The sequence below is a fragment of the Malaclemys terrapin genome, chromosome 8, assembly GCF_027887155.1.
Source record: "Malaclemys terrapin pileata isolate rMalTer1 chromosome 8, rMalTer1.hap1, whole genome shotgun sequence".
NCBI classification, from domain to species: domain Eukaryota; kingdom Metazoa; phylum Chordata; order Testudines; family Emydidae; genus Malaclemys; species Malaclemys terrapin.
Genome location: NC_071512.1, coordinates 42,338,100 through 42,349,087, shown reverse-complemented (window position 1 = coordinate 42,349,087; position 10,988 = coordinate 42,338,100).

Here is a 10,988-nt window from a genome sequence, read left to right as displayed (position 1 = left end):
GACAGGGTGTGTGCTCCAGGCCAGCAGTACCGCCTAATGGCCATACGGTGGGGTGTAACACCTAACAGTGATAGGCTAACAAGGGTCTGTTTACCTGGCAGTTACAGTTTGGGGCAATGTTGCCCACTGGCAAGAGTGGGGATGCGGGTAGAGGAACTCAGGCCCATCCTACTCCACTGGGTTCTGATCCAGGGCCCAGCTGATACCACTAAGCGTGCTTCCTGGGTCACTGCCTACCCTTGTGCCAGTCCCCTCCAACATCGTCACAGGTTGGCTTTGGGGTCCCTCCTGTGTTCCCCTCAGATCCATCTCTGGAGTCTTTCCACTGGCCACAGCAAGTCATCACCCTAGTCTCCTGTGGTTGATGGGCTTCCAGTGGCTTGGCTCTGAGGCTCAGTCCTAGTGGCATGGAGCACTAGTGGCTTCCTAGCAGGGGGCAGCTGCACCTGACTGCTCTCCTCCACATCAGCCCAGACTGAGCTGAGTCGCTCCCTTTTAAATACTTCCTCCACTGGGAGCATGTGCAGCAGAGGTGAGGGGGTGTGGTCTCTTGGGCCCAGAGCAGTTCTTTAATCCTCACCTCACCAGAGTGGTGTTAGTACACTAGTCACAGAGATACAGAAAATAAGAAATGGACAGATATGAAATCTCTTTCCATTCCCCACCCATATTGTATTCCATATAGGCCATATATGTGAGTGGGAAGGGGAACTAGTGAGACAATAATTATGGGATTTTCAACATTTTAATTGGGACTGTTTTGTATTCTTCTACTGGCAAAGCCAGAAGTTTTAGTTGCCATGTGTGCAACTGTACAAGGCTCAAGGGGAAAGAAATAATGTAACTGAGAACTGGAGAACACATCCAACAGGGACCTAACAGCTTTTTCTGAATATTTGCATGTAACAAGTTTAGAGACTAATGTTTCAGTTGCAGTTTCTTGATCTTCTGTAGTCCAGTTAGGGGACACAAGCAGTTGTTTTGTTCAACATCTTCATTAATGATCAGGATGATGGGATGAAGTGCACCCTCGGCAAGTTCGCAGATGACACTAAGCTGTGGCGAGAGGTAGATACACTAACAGGTAGGGATAGAATCCAGAGTGACCTAGACAAATTGGAGGATTGGGCCAAAAGAAATCTGATGAGGTTCAACAAGGACAAGTGCAGAGTCCTGCACTTAGGAAGAAAGAATCCCATGCATCTCTACAGGCTGGGGACCGACTGGCTAAGCAGCAGTTCTGCAGAAAAGGACTGGGGATTACAGTGGACGAGAAGCTGTATGAGAGTCAACAGTGAGCCCTTGTTGCCAAGAAGGCTAGCGGCATATTGGGCTGTATTAGTAGGAGCATTGCCAACAGATCAAGGGAAGTGATTATTCTCCTCTATTCAACACTGGTAAGGCCACACTGGGAGTATTGCGTCCAGTTTTGGTCCCCCCACTACAGAAGGGATGTGAACAAATTGGAGAGAGTCCAGCAGAGGGCAACGAAAATGATTAGGGGGCTGGGGCACATGACTTATGGGGAGAGGCTGAGGGAACTGGGCTTATTCAGTCTGCAGAAGAGAAGAGTGAAGGGGGATTTGATAGCAGCCTGCAGAAGAGAAGAGCAAGAGGGTGTAACGATGCTGGCTTTGGTGGGACCCAACTGAGAGTACCAAATCAGGACAAATTGCTTAGAGCAGGGCAGTTACAGCCCAAAGCTGGAGTTTCTTTACTAAGGCAAACCAAACCAGCCAAACAGCGAAGACTTCAGCTTTACCCCACTGGCTAACCACAAGTCACACAAGCAATTCCCTTAGACACTCCAGTTTCCCACTATCACCACCAGTGACACTCGTCATGGGGATGAATGGTTATGAAAACCAATGCCCCAGTGAAAGGAAAAAGGTTCTCCTGATCCTCAAGGACCAACCCCCAGACCCAGGTCAATATACAAATCAGATCTTACCCACAAATCACGCTGTTGTCAATCCTTTAGAATCTAAAGGGTTATTCATAAAAGGAAAAAGACATAGATGAGAGCTAAAATTGGTTAAATGGAATCAATTACATACAGTAATGGCAAAATTCTTGGTTCAGGCTTGTAGCTATAATGCAATAAGCTGCAAGTTTAAATCAAGTCTCTGGAGTACATCCACAGCTTGGATGTGTCATTCAGTCCTTTGTTCAGAGCTTCAGTTTGTAGCAAAGTTTCTCCAGAGGCAAGAAGCAGGATTGAAGACAAAATGGAGGAGATATCAGGGCCTTTTATACCCTCTCCCCTGTGGAAGATCACAGCAGCAAGATGGAGCCTGGAGTCACACAGGGCCGCCCAGAGGATTCAGCGGGCCTGGGGTCTTCGGCAGTGGGGGGCCCCCGCCGCCGAAGACCCAGCGCTTTGGCGGCAGGTCCCGGGGCGGAAGGACCCCCCACTGCCGAATTGCCGCTGAACATCCACTCCGGGGGCCTGGGCCCTGGGCCCCACGAGAGTTTTCCGGGGGCCCCGGAGCGAGTGAAGGACCCCTTAGAGGTTTTTAAGGCCCAGCTTGACAAATCCTTGGCTGGGATGATTTAGTTGGTATTGGTCCTGCTTTGAGTAGGGGGTTGGACTAGATGACCTCCTAAGGTCTCTTCCAGCACTAATATTCTATGATTCTATGTGCTACCAGTGCCCCATCACCCCAGCAGTGCCAGAGGTGCTGCTGTCTTGAATGCACACTGACTGCTGCAGTTCTTAGTACTGTGCCCAGAGAGCAGGTCTAGACCGTACAGTAACTGTCCATGCAAAGGTCCCGCCACGGCTAGTCCCAAACGGAGCTGCATGCCTGGTAGTGTGACAGTAGGCGATACCTCCAAATGCCAATATAGAGAAGGCCCCTGGAGCAGCATCTCAGGAGGACAGATGCTCTTTGAGTTTCAGCCCAGCATTGCTCACAGGAGCTCTGGAGGTGCTGGCCAGTGAGTGGGACCCATATCTTCCCTGCGTTGACAAGGCCTGTGAGAGGGATTGGTCCATTGTGGAGATGGGCAGCAGTTCTCTGTGGGAGGGGAGCCAGACGCCAGCTATTCCCACCCATCACGGGATCCATGGGCTCCGTCCCATACACCCTCTCTCAGTGATGAGCTGAAGCCCGTTCGCACCGGTTATCGCAAACCGGTTTTTAAATTTAGACGCTGGTTTAGAACTTGTTAAAGGGGTGGGCAATTGGGAGAGGGAGGTTTTTCTGTCATTACACCGGCCTGCAGGCCATGTCCAGCCCGCCTGAGCTCCCAGCTGGGGAGGCTCCCCTGGCCCCTCCCCCCTCTCGCAGAGCCTCAGCGTGCCACGCTGCCAGCGCCAGTGCTCTGGACCACTCCTGGGCAGCTCTGCAAGAGCTTTGAGCTGCATGGTAAGGGGGTGGGGCTGCGAGCTCCAGCGAGCCGCGCAGCATGGATACTCGCTGCCCTGAGCAGCATGGTAAGGGGGCCGGGCCAGGGCTGGGAGGAGGAGTTGGATAAGGGGAAGGGAGCGGTTGGAGGGGGCGAAAGTTCTGGGGGACGGTCAGGGGACGGGGGAGTTGGGTAGGCGTAGGAGTTCCAGGGGTCTGTCGGGGTGGTGGTGGATGGGGGGGGGGTTGGGGCAGTCAGGGGACAGGGAGCGGGGTGAATTGGGTAGGGGGTGGGGTCCTGGGGGGCAGTTAGGGTGGGGGTGTCTCAGGAGGGGGTGGTCAGGGGACAAGGAGCAGGGGGGGTTGATGGGTTGTGGGTTCTCAGGGGGGCAGCAGGGCCGCCCAGAGGGGGGGCAAGTGGGGCAATTTGCCCAAGGCCCCACAGGGGCCCCCACGAGAATGTCAGAGGCTCCCCCCTGCCTCCACCTTCGCCCATCCCCTGGCGCCTCAGCGCGCCGTGTCCCGGAGTGGCCCTGACAGTGTTGCAGCGGCGTGGCTCGGGTAGGGCCTGAAGTCCTCCCGCTCAGAGCCACATGGTAAGGGGGTGGGGCTGCGAGGTCCGGCGGGCCTAGTGGCAGGACCTCCTGGATGCAGCTCGCTGAGGCTCTGGGAGGCGGGGGTGAGTGGCATCGTAAGCCCCTCTGAGCCGGGCACCCCCCAACCCCCAGCTCCAAGCCCAGCCCCTCTGAGCCAGACACCCCTCTGACCCCATCCCCCTGCAGCACTGACCCCCAGCTCCGAGCCCAGCCCCTCTGAGCCGGGCACCCTCCTCCCCCCTTCTCCCTGCAGCCCTGACCCCTAGCTCCGAGCCCAGCCCCTCTGAGCCAGACACCCCCCGACCCCATCCCCCCACAGCCCTGACCCCCAGCTCCGAGCCCAGCCCCTCTGAGCCAGGCACCCTCTGACCGCCCCCAGCCCCGAGCCCAGCCCCTCTGAGCCGGGCACCCCCCCCAACCCCATCCCCCCACAGCCCTGACCCCCAGCTCCGAGCCCAGCCCCTCTGAGCCGGGCACCCCCTGACCCAGAGCCCAGCTCTCCACCCAGCCCTGGGCAACTGTAGCACCACCCCTTAGCAACGACAGCCCATTGGCACCAACCATCACCATCACCCAGCGACAGCCCATTATGTAATTGCAAATGTATATATACCATTAAAGCATTTAATGTTTTTAAATAATGTATTTCGTGTATTTTCAAATTATTAAAAATTAATTTTTGAATGTATTTCACTGGTTATCTTTTACATTTCCAAATACATGTTACTATAGTATTGCAACTTTTTTTATGGAAGGGGCCCCCAAAATTGCGTTGCCCCGGGCCCCCTGAATCCTCTGGGCGGCCCTGGGGGGCAGGACATGGGTGGGGGTCGGATGGGCGGGGGACAGGCTGTTTTGGGAGGCACAGCCTTCCCTACCTGGGCCCCAATACAATTTTGCAACCCCAATGTGCAGGGCCGGTTTTAGTAAGTGCGGGGCCCGATTCGAACAGTTTTGACGGGGCCCCGGCAGGGATGACTAAAAAAAACCACGTAAAAAAACCGCGTGGGGCTTGTACTCACCGGGCGGTGCTCCAAGTCTTCAGCGGCACTTCGGCGGTGGGTCGTTCACTTGCTCCGGGTCTTTGGCGGCACTGAAGGACCCACAGCCAAAGTGCTGCCAAAGACCCGGTGCGAGTGAAGGACCCGCCGCCGAAGTGCTGCCGAAGACCCGGTAGGGAACCGATTGTTAAGATTTTGGCAGCTCATCACTGCCCTCTCTCATTCTAACAATAAAGAGTTGGGTCTGAAATTACTATTTAAATTTCTATTGCAGTTTTTAAGGCTAAATGTAGCTAAAGCTCCGCTGGCTTCCTTGCAGTCCTGCTCTTTGCAGGTTCCTCTGTCTTTGCAAAGAAATGTGCTTTGCAGTAGTTGGATGCCAAACATTACACATCTGTGTTGCTGAATGAATCACCCTCAGTCACCTCCAGCCTATGGATATGGTATGCTGAACAGATATGGTATGCTCCAGCGTATGCTGAATTATACAGCAGGGTTCAGGCTAGCTCACTGAGGATCGCAGGGTGGGGAGGCAATACCTGGGAATTCAGCTAGGACCCCATCCAAAGAGAACATTAGCTCATTGTCTCTGGAGACCACAGCCCAAAGTTACTTTTCTATGCAGCCTGCCAAGGGATGCAAGTACCACTGTCCCATTTTGCAGATGGTATAGCTGAGACCCAGAGATGGTTTTGGCAGAGATGAGAACAGAACTGAGGTAAAGCCAAGCCTCATCTACTTAGCTACTCTGCCTTTAAAAAAGAATGTGCCATGGCTAGATGTTGGGTGATGCTCTCTACAGAATGGGGCCACTCCTGCCTGCGAGACAAAACATAACAAAACCTTCTGTTAAAAGAAGATCCAATGGCTGGAAGTTGAAGCTAGACAAATTCAGACTGGAAATAAGGTGTAATCTTTTAACAGTGAGTGTAATTAACCACTGGAGCAATTTACCAAGGGTCGTTGTAATAGGGTCAACGACTCACCAATGCAGCACCTCCTGCTGGTCGGTTGGGAATTAGCTTGTCCAGCACTTGGAGCACCTCCTGGTGGCCAGTGACTTGCCTGCCTCAGGCCCCCGTGTCCCTCCCAGACCCTGGTGCCCTTTACCTCAGGGTTCTGCCTCAGCAGTACCCATAGACTCTGGGTCTCCCCTCCCCAGGGAACCACCAACCCTTTAGCCCCACCTTGCCTCAGTGGCTACTGCCAGTCATCATCTAGTCCCCGCTCACTGGGGCAAACTGCAGTCTGTAATGGCCACTCATCATTGGCAAGGAAGTTGGACCAGCTGCCTCTGCCTAACCCCAGGCTGCACCTCCCAGCCCTAGTACCTGCACAGGCCTTTATCAAGCCTCAGCCTGGGGAACTGCCAGGCTGGAGCTCCCCAGCTCCTTCCCCAACACTGATCTGCTCCAGGTACCCTATTCCCAGGCAGCTAGGTCCTGGTCCTGGTCCTGGTCCTTGTCCTTTTCTTTCTTTCTTTCTTTCTCTCTCTCTCTCTCTCTCTCAAGACTGACCCAGCTCCTCCCTGAGCCCTTATAACAGGGCCAGGTGTGGCCTGATTGGGGCGTGGCCCCAGCTGAGGCTGCCTCCCCAATCAGCCCAGCCTTCCTCCACCAGAGCAGGATAACTGCCCCACTACACCCCCCCCCCCAAAAAAAATCCCCCCGGGGAGACTCTTCCCTTGTGCTCCCCGAAGCTGCGCCTCCAGGGCCGCCTGTTTCTTTTCCGCCACCCCCCACCCTTTGGCCATTTCCCAGGTGTTCATCTCCGCCTTTTGGCGGGCCTGCTCCGCTACCTCCAGCTGCGCCCGCAGGTCTGCATCTCCCTGACCCTCCAATTTTAGGGTCTGGGTCCATTTGGTGGCCTGGTCCTTGACTACCTGGGTCCTGGCCTCTTGCTGGGCCCACTCGGTCTCAGTTTCTTTAAGTGTGACTGGCTCGGCAACCATCTGGGTCCTGACCTCTGTCCCCGTTGCTGCCTCTGCCACTTTTCATGGGTGGCCCAATGGCTTGTCAGCCATTATTCCTGCGGCCTCCAGCTTGTCCAGTTTTGCCCCTTCCGGGCCCCCAGGCACCTCCTTCACCCGCCCCTCAGTTCCCCTGAGGGGGCAGTGCCTACTAATGTGGCACGGTGTATGGCAGCTCCAGCAGGCTCCCTGCCGCCTCGCTGCCTTGGGTTTCTTGTGGTCCCTTTGAGGCAGGGCACTCCCTCTATAGGTGCCCCCACTGCCCACAGGCCCAACACCTTCTTCGCCTCCTGACTTCCCTCGCCAGGTGGGCTCTCATAGGGGCTAGTCCCTTCCCCCATTCTGGGTGAGGCTCCCTGCCCCCATCCCAGCAGGGACAATCCACCCTTACATGTCCATACCACCAACAGGTGTAACAAGCCCTGTGCTCCCCCACCGGCCTCCTGGCCCAGGCGCTGGGCTTCTCCCACCAGTCTTGGTGGTGTCTCTGGAACTCCCTCCGCAGAAGTTTCACCAGGGCCCACTGCACCTCTGCCAGCTGCCCCAACTGTGCCTGCAAGGCCCACTGTACCTCCCACTGTCTTTCCTGGTTCTCCCAGACCACACGCAGCAAGTTCTCATGCCTCTCCTGCGTTCCATCAGTGCCATTCAGCCCTAGCACCGGAGACCAGCCAGGGACAGCACAAGAGCCTTCAGCAAAGAAAACCTCTGTATATGCTGGGTCCATTGTCCCTTCCTCTTCCAGGCAATAGTCCCAGTCCTGTCCCTTGTATCATGGGTGACCGTCTATGCTCACATTCTCCACCACGTGTAACAGGGTCAACGCAGGGCCGCCCCACAATATTCTGGCACCTGAGGCAGGGAGCTCAAATGATGCCCCCATGTCCCCTCGCATGGACCAAAACTTTGAAAGGTCTCAATTCTGCCTTCTTCCTGTTCTACTCCTCTCATGGTACCGCTCTGCTACCTACCCCAATAAAGGAGAACTAACAACTTAAAATGCCTTGTTCAAAAATTTTAAGTAACACTTAACTTTCAAATGCCTGAACAGCAAATGTAACTTTTCTTCTCTGCATAGTAAACACGGGCATTTTTATCTGTTTGAATAATCAAAGTGGTGCTTTCCGTGCCTTCTTGGTTGCAAAGATTTGAACTGCTTCCTGAAGGTCCTGAACTTGCATCTGAAGAAGTGAGGTTCTTACCCACAAAAGCTTATGCTCCCAATACTTCTGTTAGTCTTAAAGGTGCCACAGGACCCTCCGTTGCTTTTTCCTGAAGGTCCACAGTCTGGGCCAGCTCATGCTCTATTCAGATGGTTGTAAGGCCAGCCAGCCTCTCCTGTGTCATTGTGGAGCGTAGATGTGTTTTTATTAACTTCAGCTTGGAGAAGCTGAGTTCTCCACTGGCAACTGTTACAGGAAGTGTTAGAAGTATGGGCAGAGCATCAAAAGCATTTGGAAAGAGGGTGGTCATCTTATTTGTGCACATATATTCCAGAACAGCCTTTGGAGTTGATCCTGCTGAAATGTATCTTGAAAGGGCTTTCAGTTCATCATCTAAATCCCTCGCATCAATGTCGTGCATGTCATCATGTGTCAACACTGTCTTTAGTGCCCTGCATTGCTGGTGTAGGTCTTCTTCAGGTATACTGAGGAGTTTTGGAATATCATACAACATCCCAAATATATTGCTGTGTTCCTTGAGCCACATGAAACGTTCTTCAACTGACTGTATTGCACAATCTAGCACCTGGTTAAAGAATTCAACTTTGAATTGTTGTTTGGGGTCTCTTATGGGATTATCCTGTGCCTCGTAATCAAAATGTCTTCTTCTTCAGTGACTCTTGTATTCTTGAATGGGTGGGAAAATAGCTTCAGTGTGAAGTTCCTCTGCCAGCTTCTGTGCACTCTTCAGAACATTTTGAAATTCCTCATCTGACTGGTAAGACTGTAGGTATGACTTTACTTTATCCAGTTGTTCCATTGCTCCAGATATATAAAGGTCAAGAGACCTTGGAGTCTCTTGCTTACAACATTTATTTCAAACAGTATATCATGCCACAACACTAAGCCACACAGACATTTTAAGTTATGTATGTTTCTGGTATCAGAGTTAGTCTGGATCTGTAAAAAGCGACAGAGTCCTTATAGACTAATAGACATATTGGAGCATAAGCTTTCATGGGTGAATATCCACTTTGTCAGATGCATGTAGTGGAAGTTTCCAGAGGCAGGTATAAATATGCAGGCAAGAATCAGTCTAGAGATAATGAGGTTAGTTCAATCGGGGAGGATGAGGCCCTCTTCTAGCAGTTGAGGTGTGAACACCAAGGGAAGAGAAACTGCTTTTGTAGTTGGCTAGCCATTCACAGTCTTTGTTTAATCCTGAGCTGATGGTGTCAAATTTGCAAATGAACTGAAGCTCAGCAGTTTCTCTTTGAAATCTGGTCCTGAAGTTTTTTTGCTGCAGGATGGCTACCTTTAAATCTGCTATTGTGTGTCCAGGGAGATTGAAGTGTTCTCCTATAGGTTTTTGTATATTGCCATTCCTGATATCTGACTTGTGTCCATTTATCCTTTTACATAGGGACTGTCCAGTTTGACTGATGTACATAGCAGAGGGGCATTGCTGGCACATGATGACGTATATTACATTGGTGGACGTGCAGGTGAATGAACTGGTGATGTTGTGGCTGATCTGGTTAGGTCCTGTGATGGTGTCGCTGGTGTAGATATGTGGGCAGAGTTGGCATTAAGGTTTGTTGCATGGATTGGTTCCTGAGTTATAGTTACTATGGTGCGGTGTGTGGTTGCTGGTGAGAATATGCTTCAGGTTGGTGGGTTGTCTGTGGGTGAGGACTGGCCTGCCTCCCAGGGCCCGTGAAAGCGAGGGATCGTTGTCCAGGATGGATTGTAGATCACTGATGATGCGTTGGAGAGGTTTTAGCTGAGGACTGTAGGTGATAGCCAGTGAAGTCCTGTTGGTTTCTTTCTTGGGCTTGTCTTGCAGCAGGAGGCTTCTGGGTACATTTCTGGCTCTGTTGATTTGTTTCCTTATTTTCTCGTGTGGATATCGTAGTTTTGAGAATGCTTAGTGAAGATCTTGTAGGCATTGGTCTCTGTCTGAGGGGTTGGAGCAAATGCGGTTGTAGATCTTGTAGGTGTTGGTCTCTGTCTGAAGGGTTGTTCTTTTATAATATGCCATTGAAATTGGTCCTGAGCGGTGGTTTGGGGGTACAAAGAAACTTTTAAGAAATAATAAATTGCACAGTACAGGTGAAAGTTTCTTGCGCAAGCATGGATCTTGAATATTTTATTTGATTACTGACACACTGTAAACAGGCATTTCTATTATCTTAAAAATTAATTAGCACTTGATTTATTCCTTGTTACTACAACACTTATCACTATGTGGCATTTTGTGGCTATAGTATCGTTTAACAATGTTTTGTGTTAAAACTAAAACGTGTAATTTCAAAGTCTTTCTGCTCCAAGTTATCCCTCAGCAGTTTCAATTCTCTCTGGGGTTTTACTGGAGACAGTTTCATTTAATTCCTTGAAATTATGGCTGCATGTGAGCTAGTTCTTCTTATGGGTAACACCTTGTCTATACATGAGATTGCTTTAAGTAAGCTTTACTCCAGGGGTGGGCAAACTTTTTGGCCCAGGGCCACATTGGGGTTGCAAAACTGTATGGAGGGCTGGGTAGGGAAGGCTGTGCCTCCCCAAACAGTCTGGCCCCCACTCCTTATCTGACCCCTCCCACTTCCCGCCCCCTGACTTCCCCCTTCAGAACCCCTGACCCATCCAACCCCCCCTGCTCTTTGTCCCCTAACCACCCCTTCCCGGGACTCCCTACCCCTAAACGCCCCCCGGACCCCAGCCCCTATCCAACCCCCCTGCTCCCAGTCTCCTGACTGCTCTGACCCCTATCCACACCCCTGCCCCTTGACAGGCCCCCTGGGACCCCATGCCTATCCAACCCCCCCTTGTTCCCCGTCCCCTGACCGCCCCCCAGAACCTCTGCCCCATCCAACCGCCCCCTGCTCCCTGACTGCCCCCCAGGACTCCCC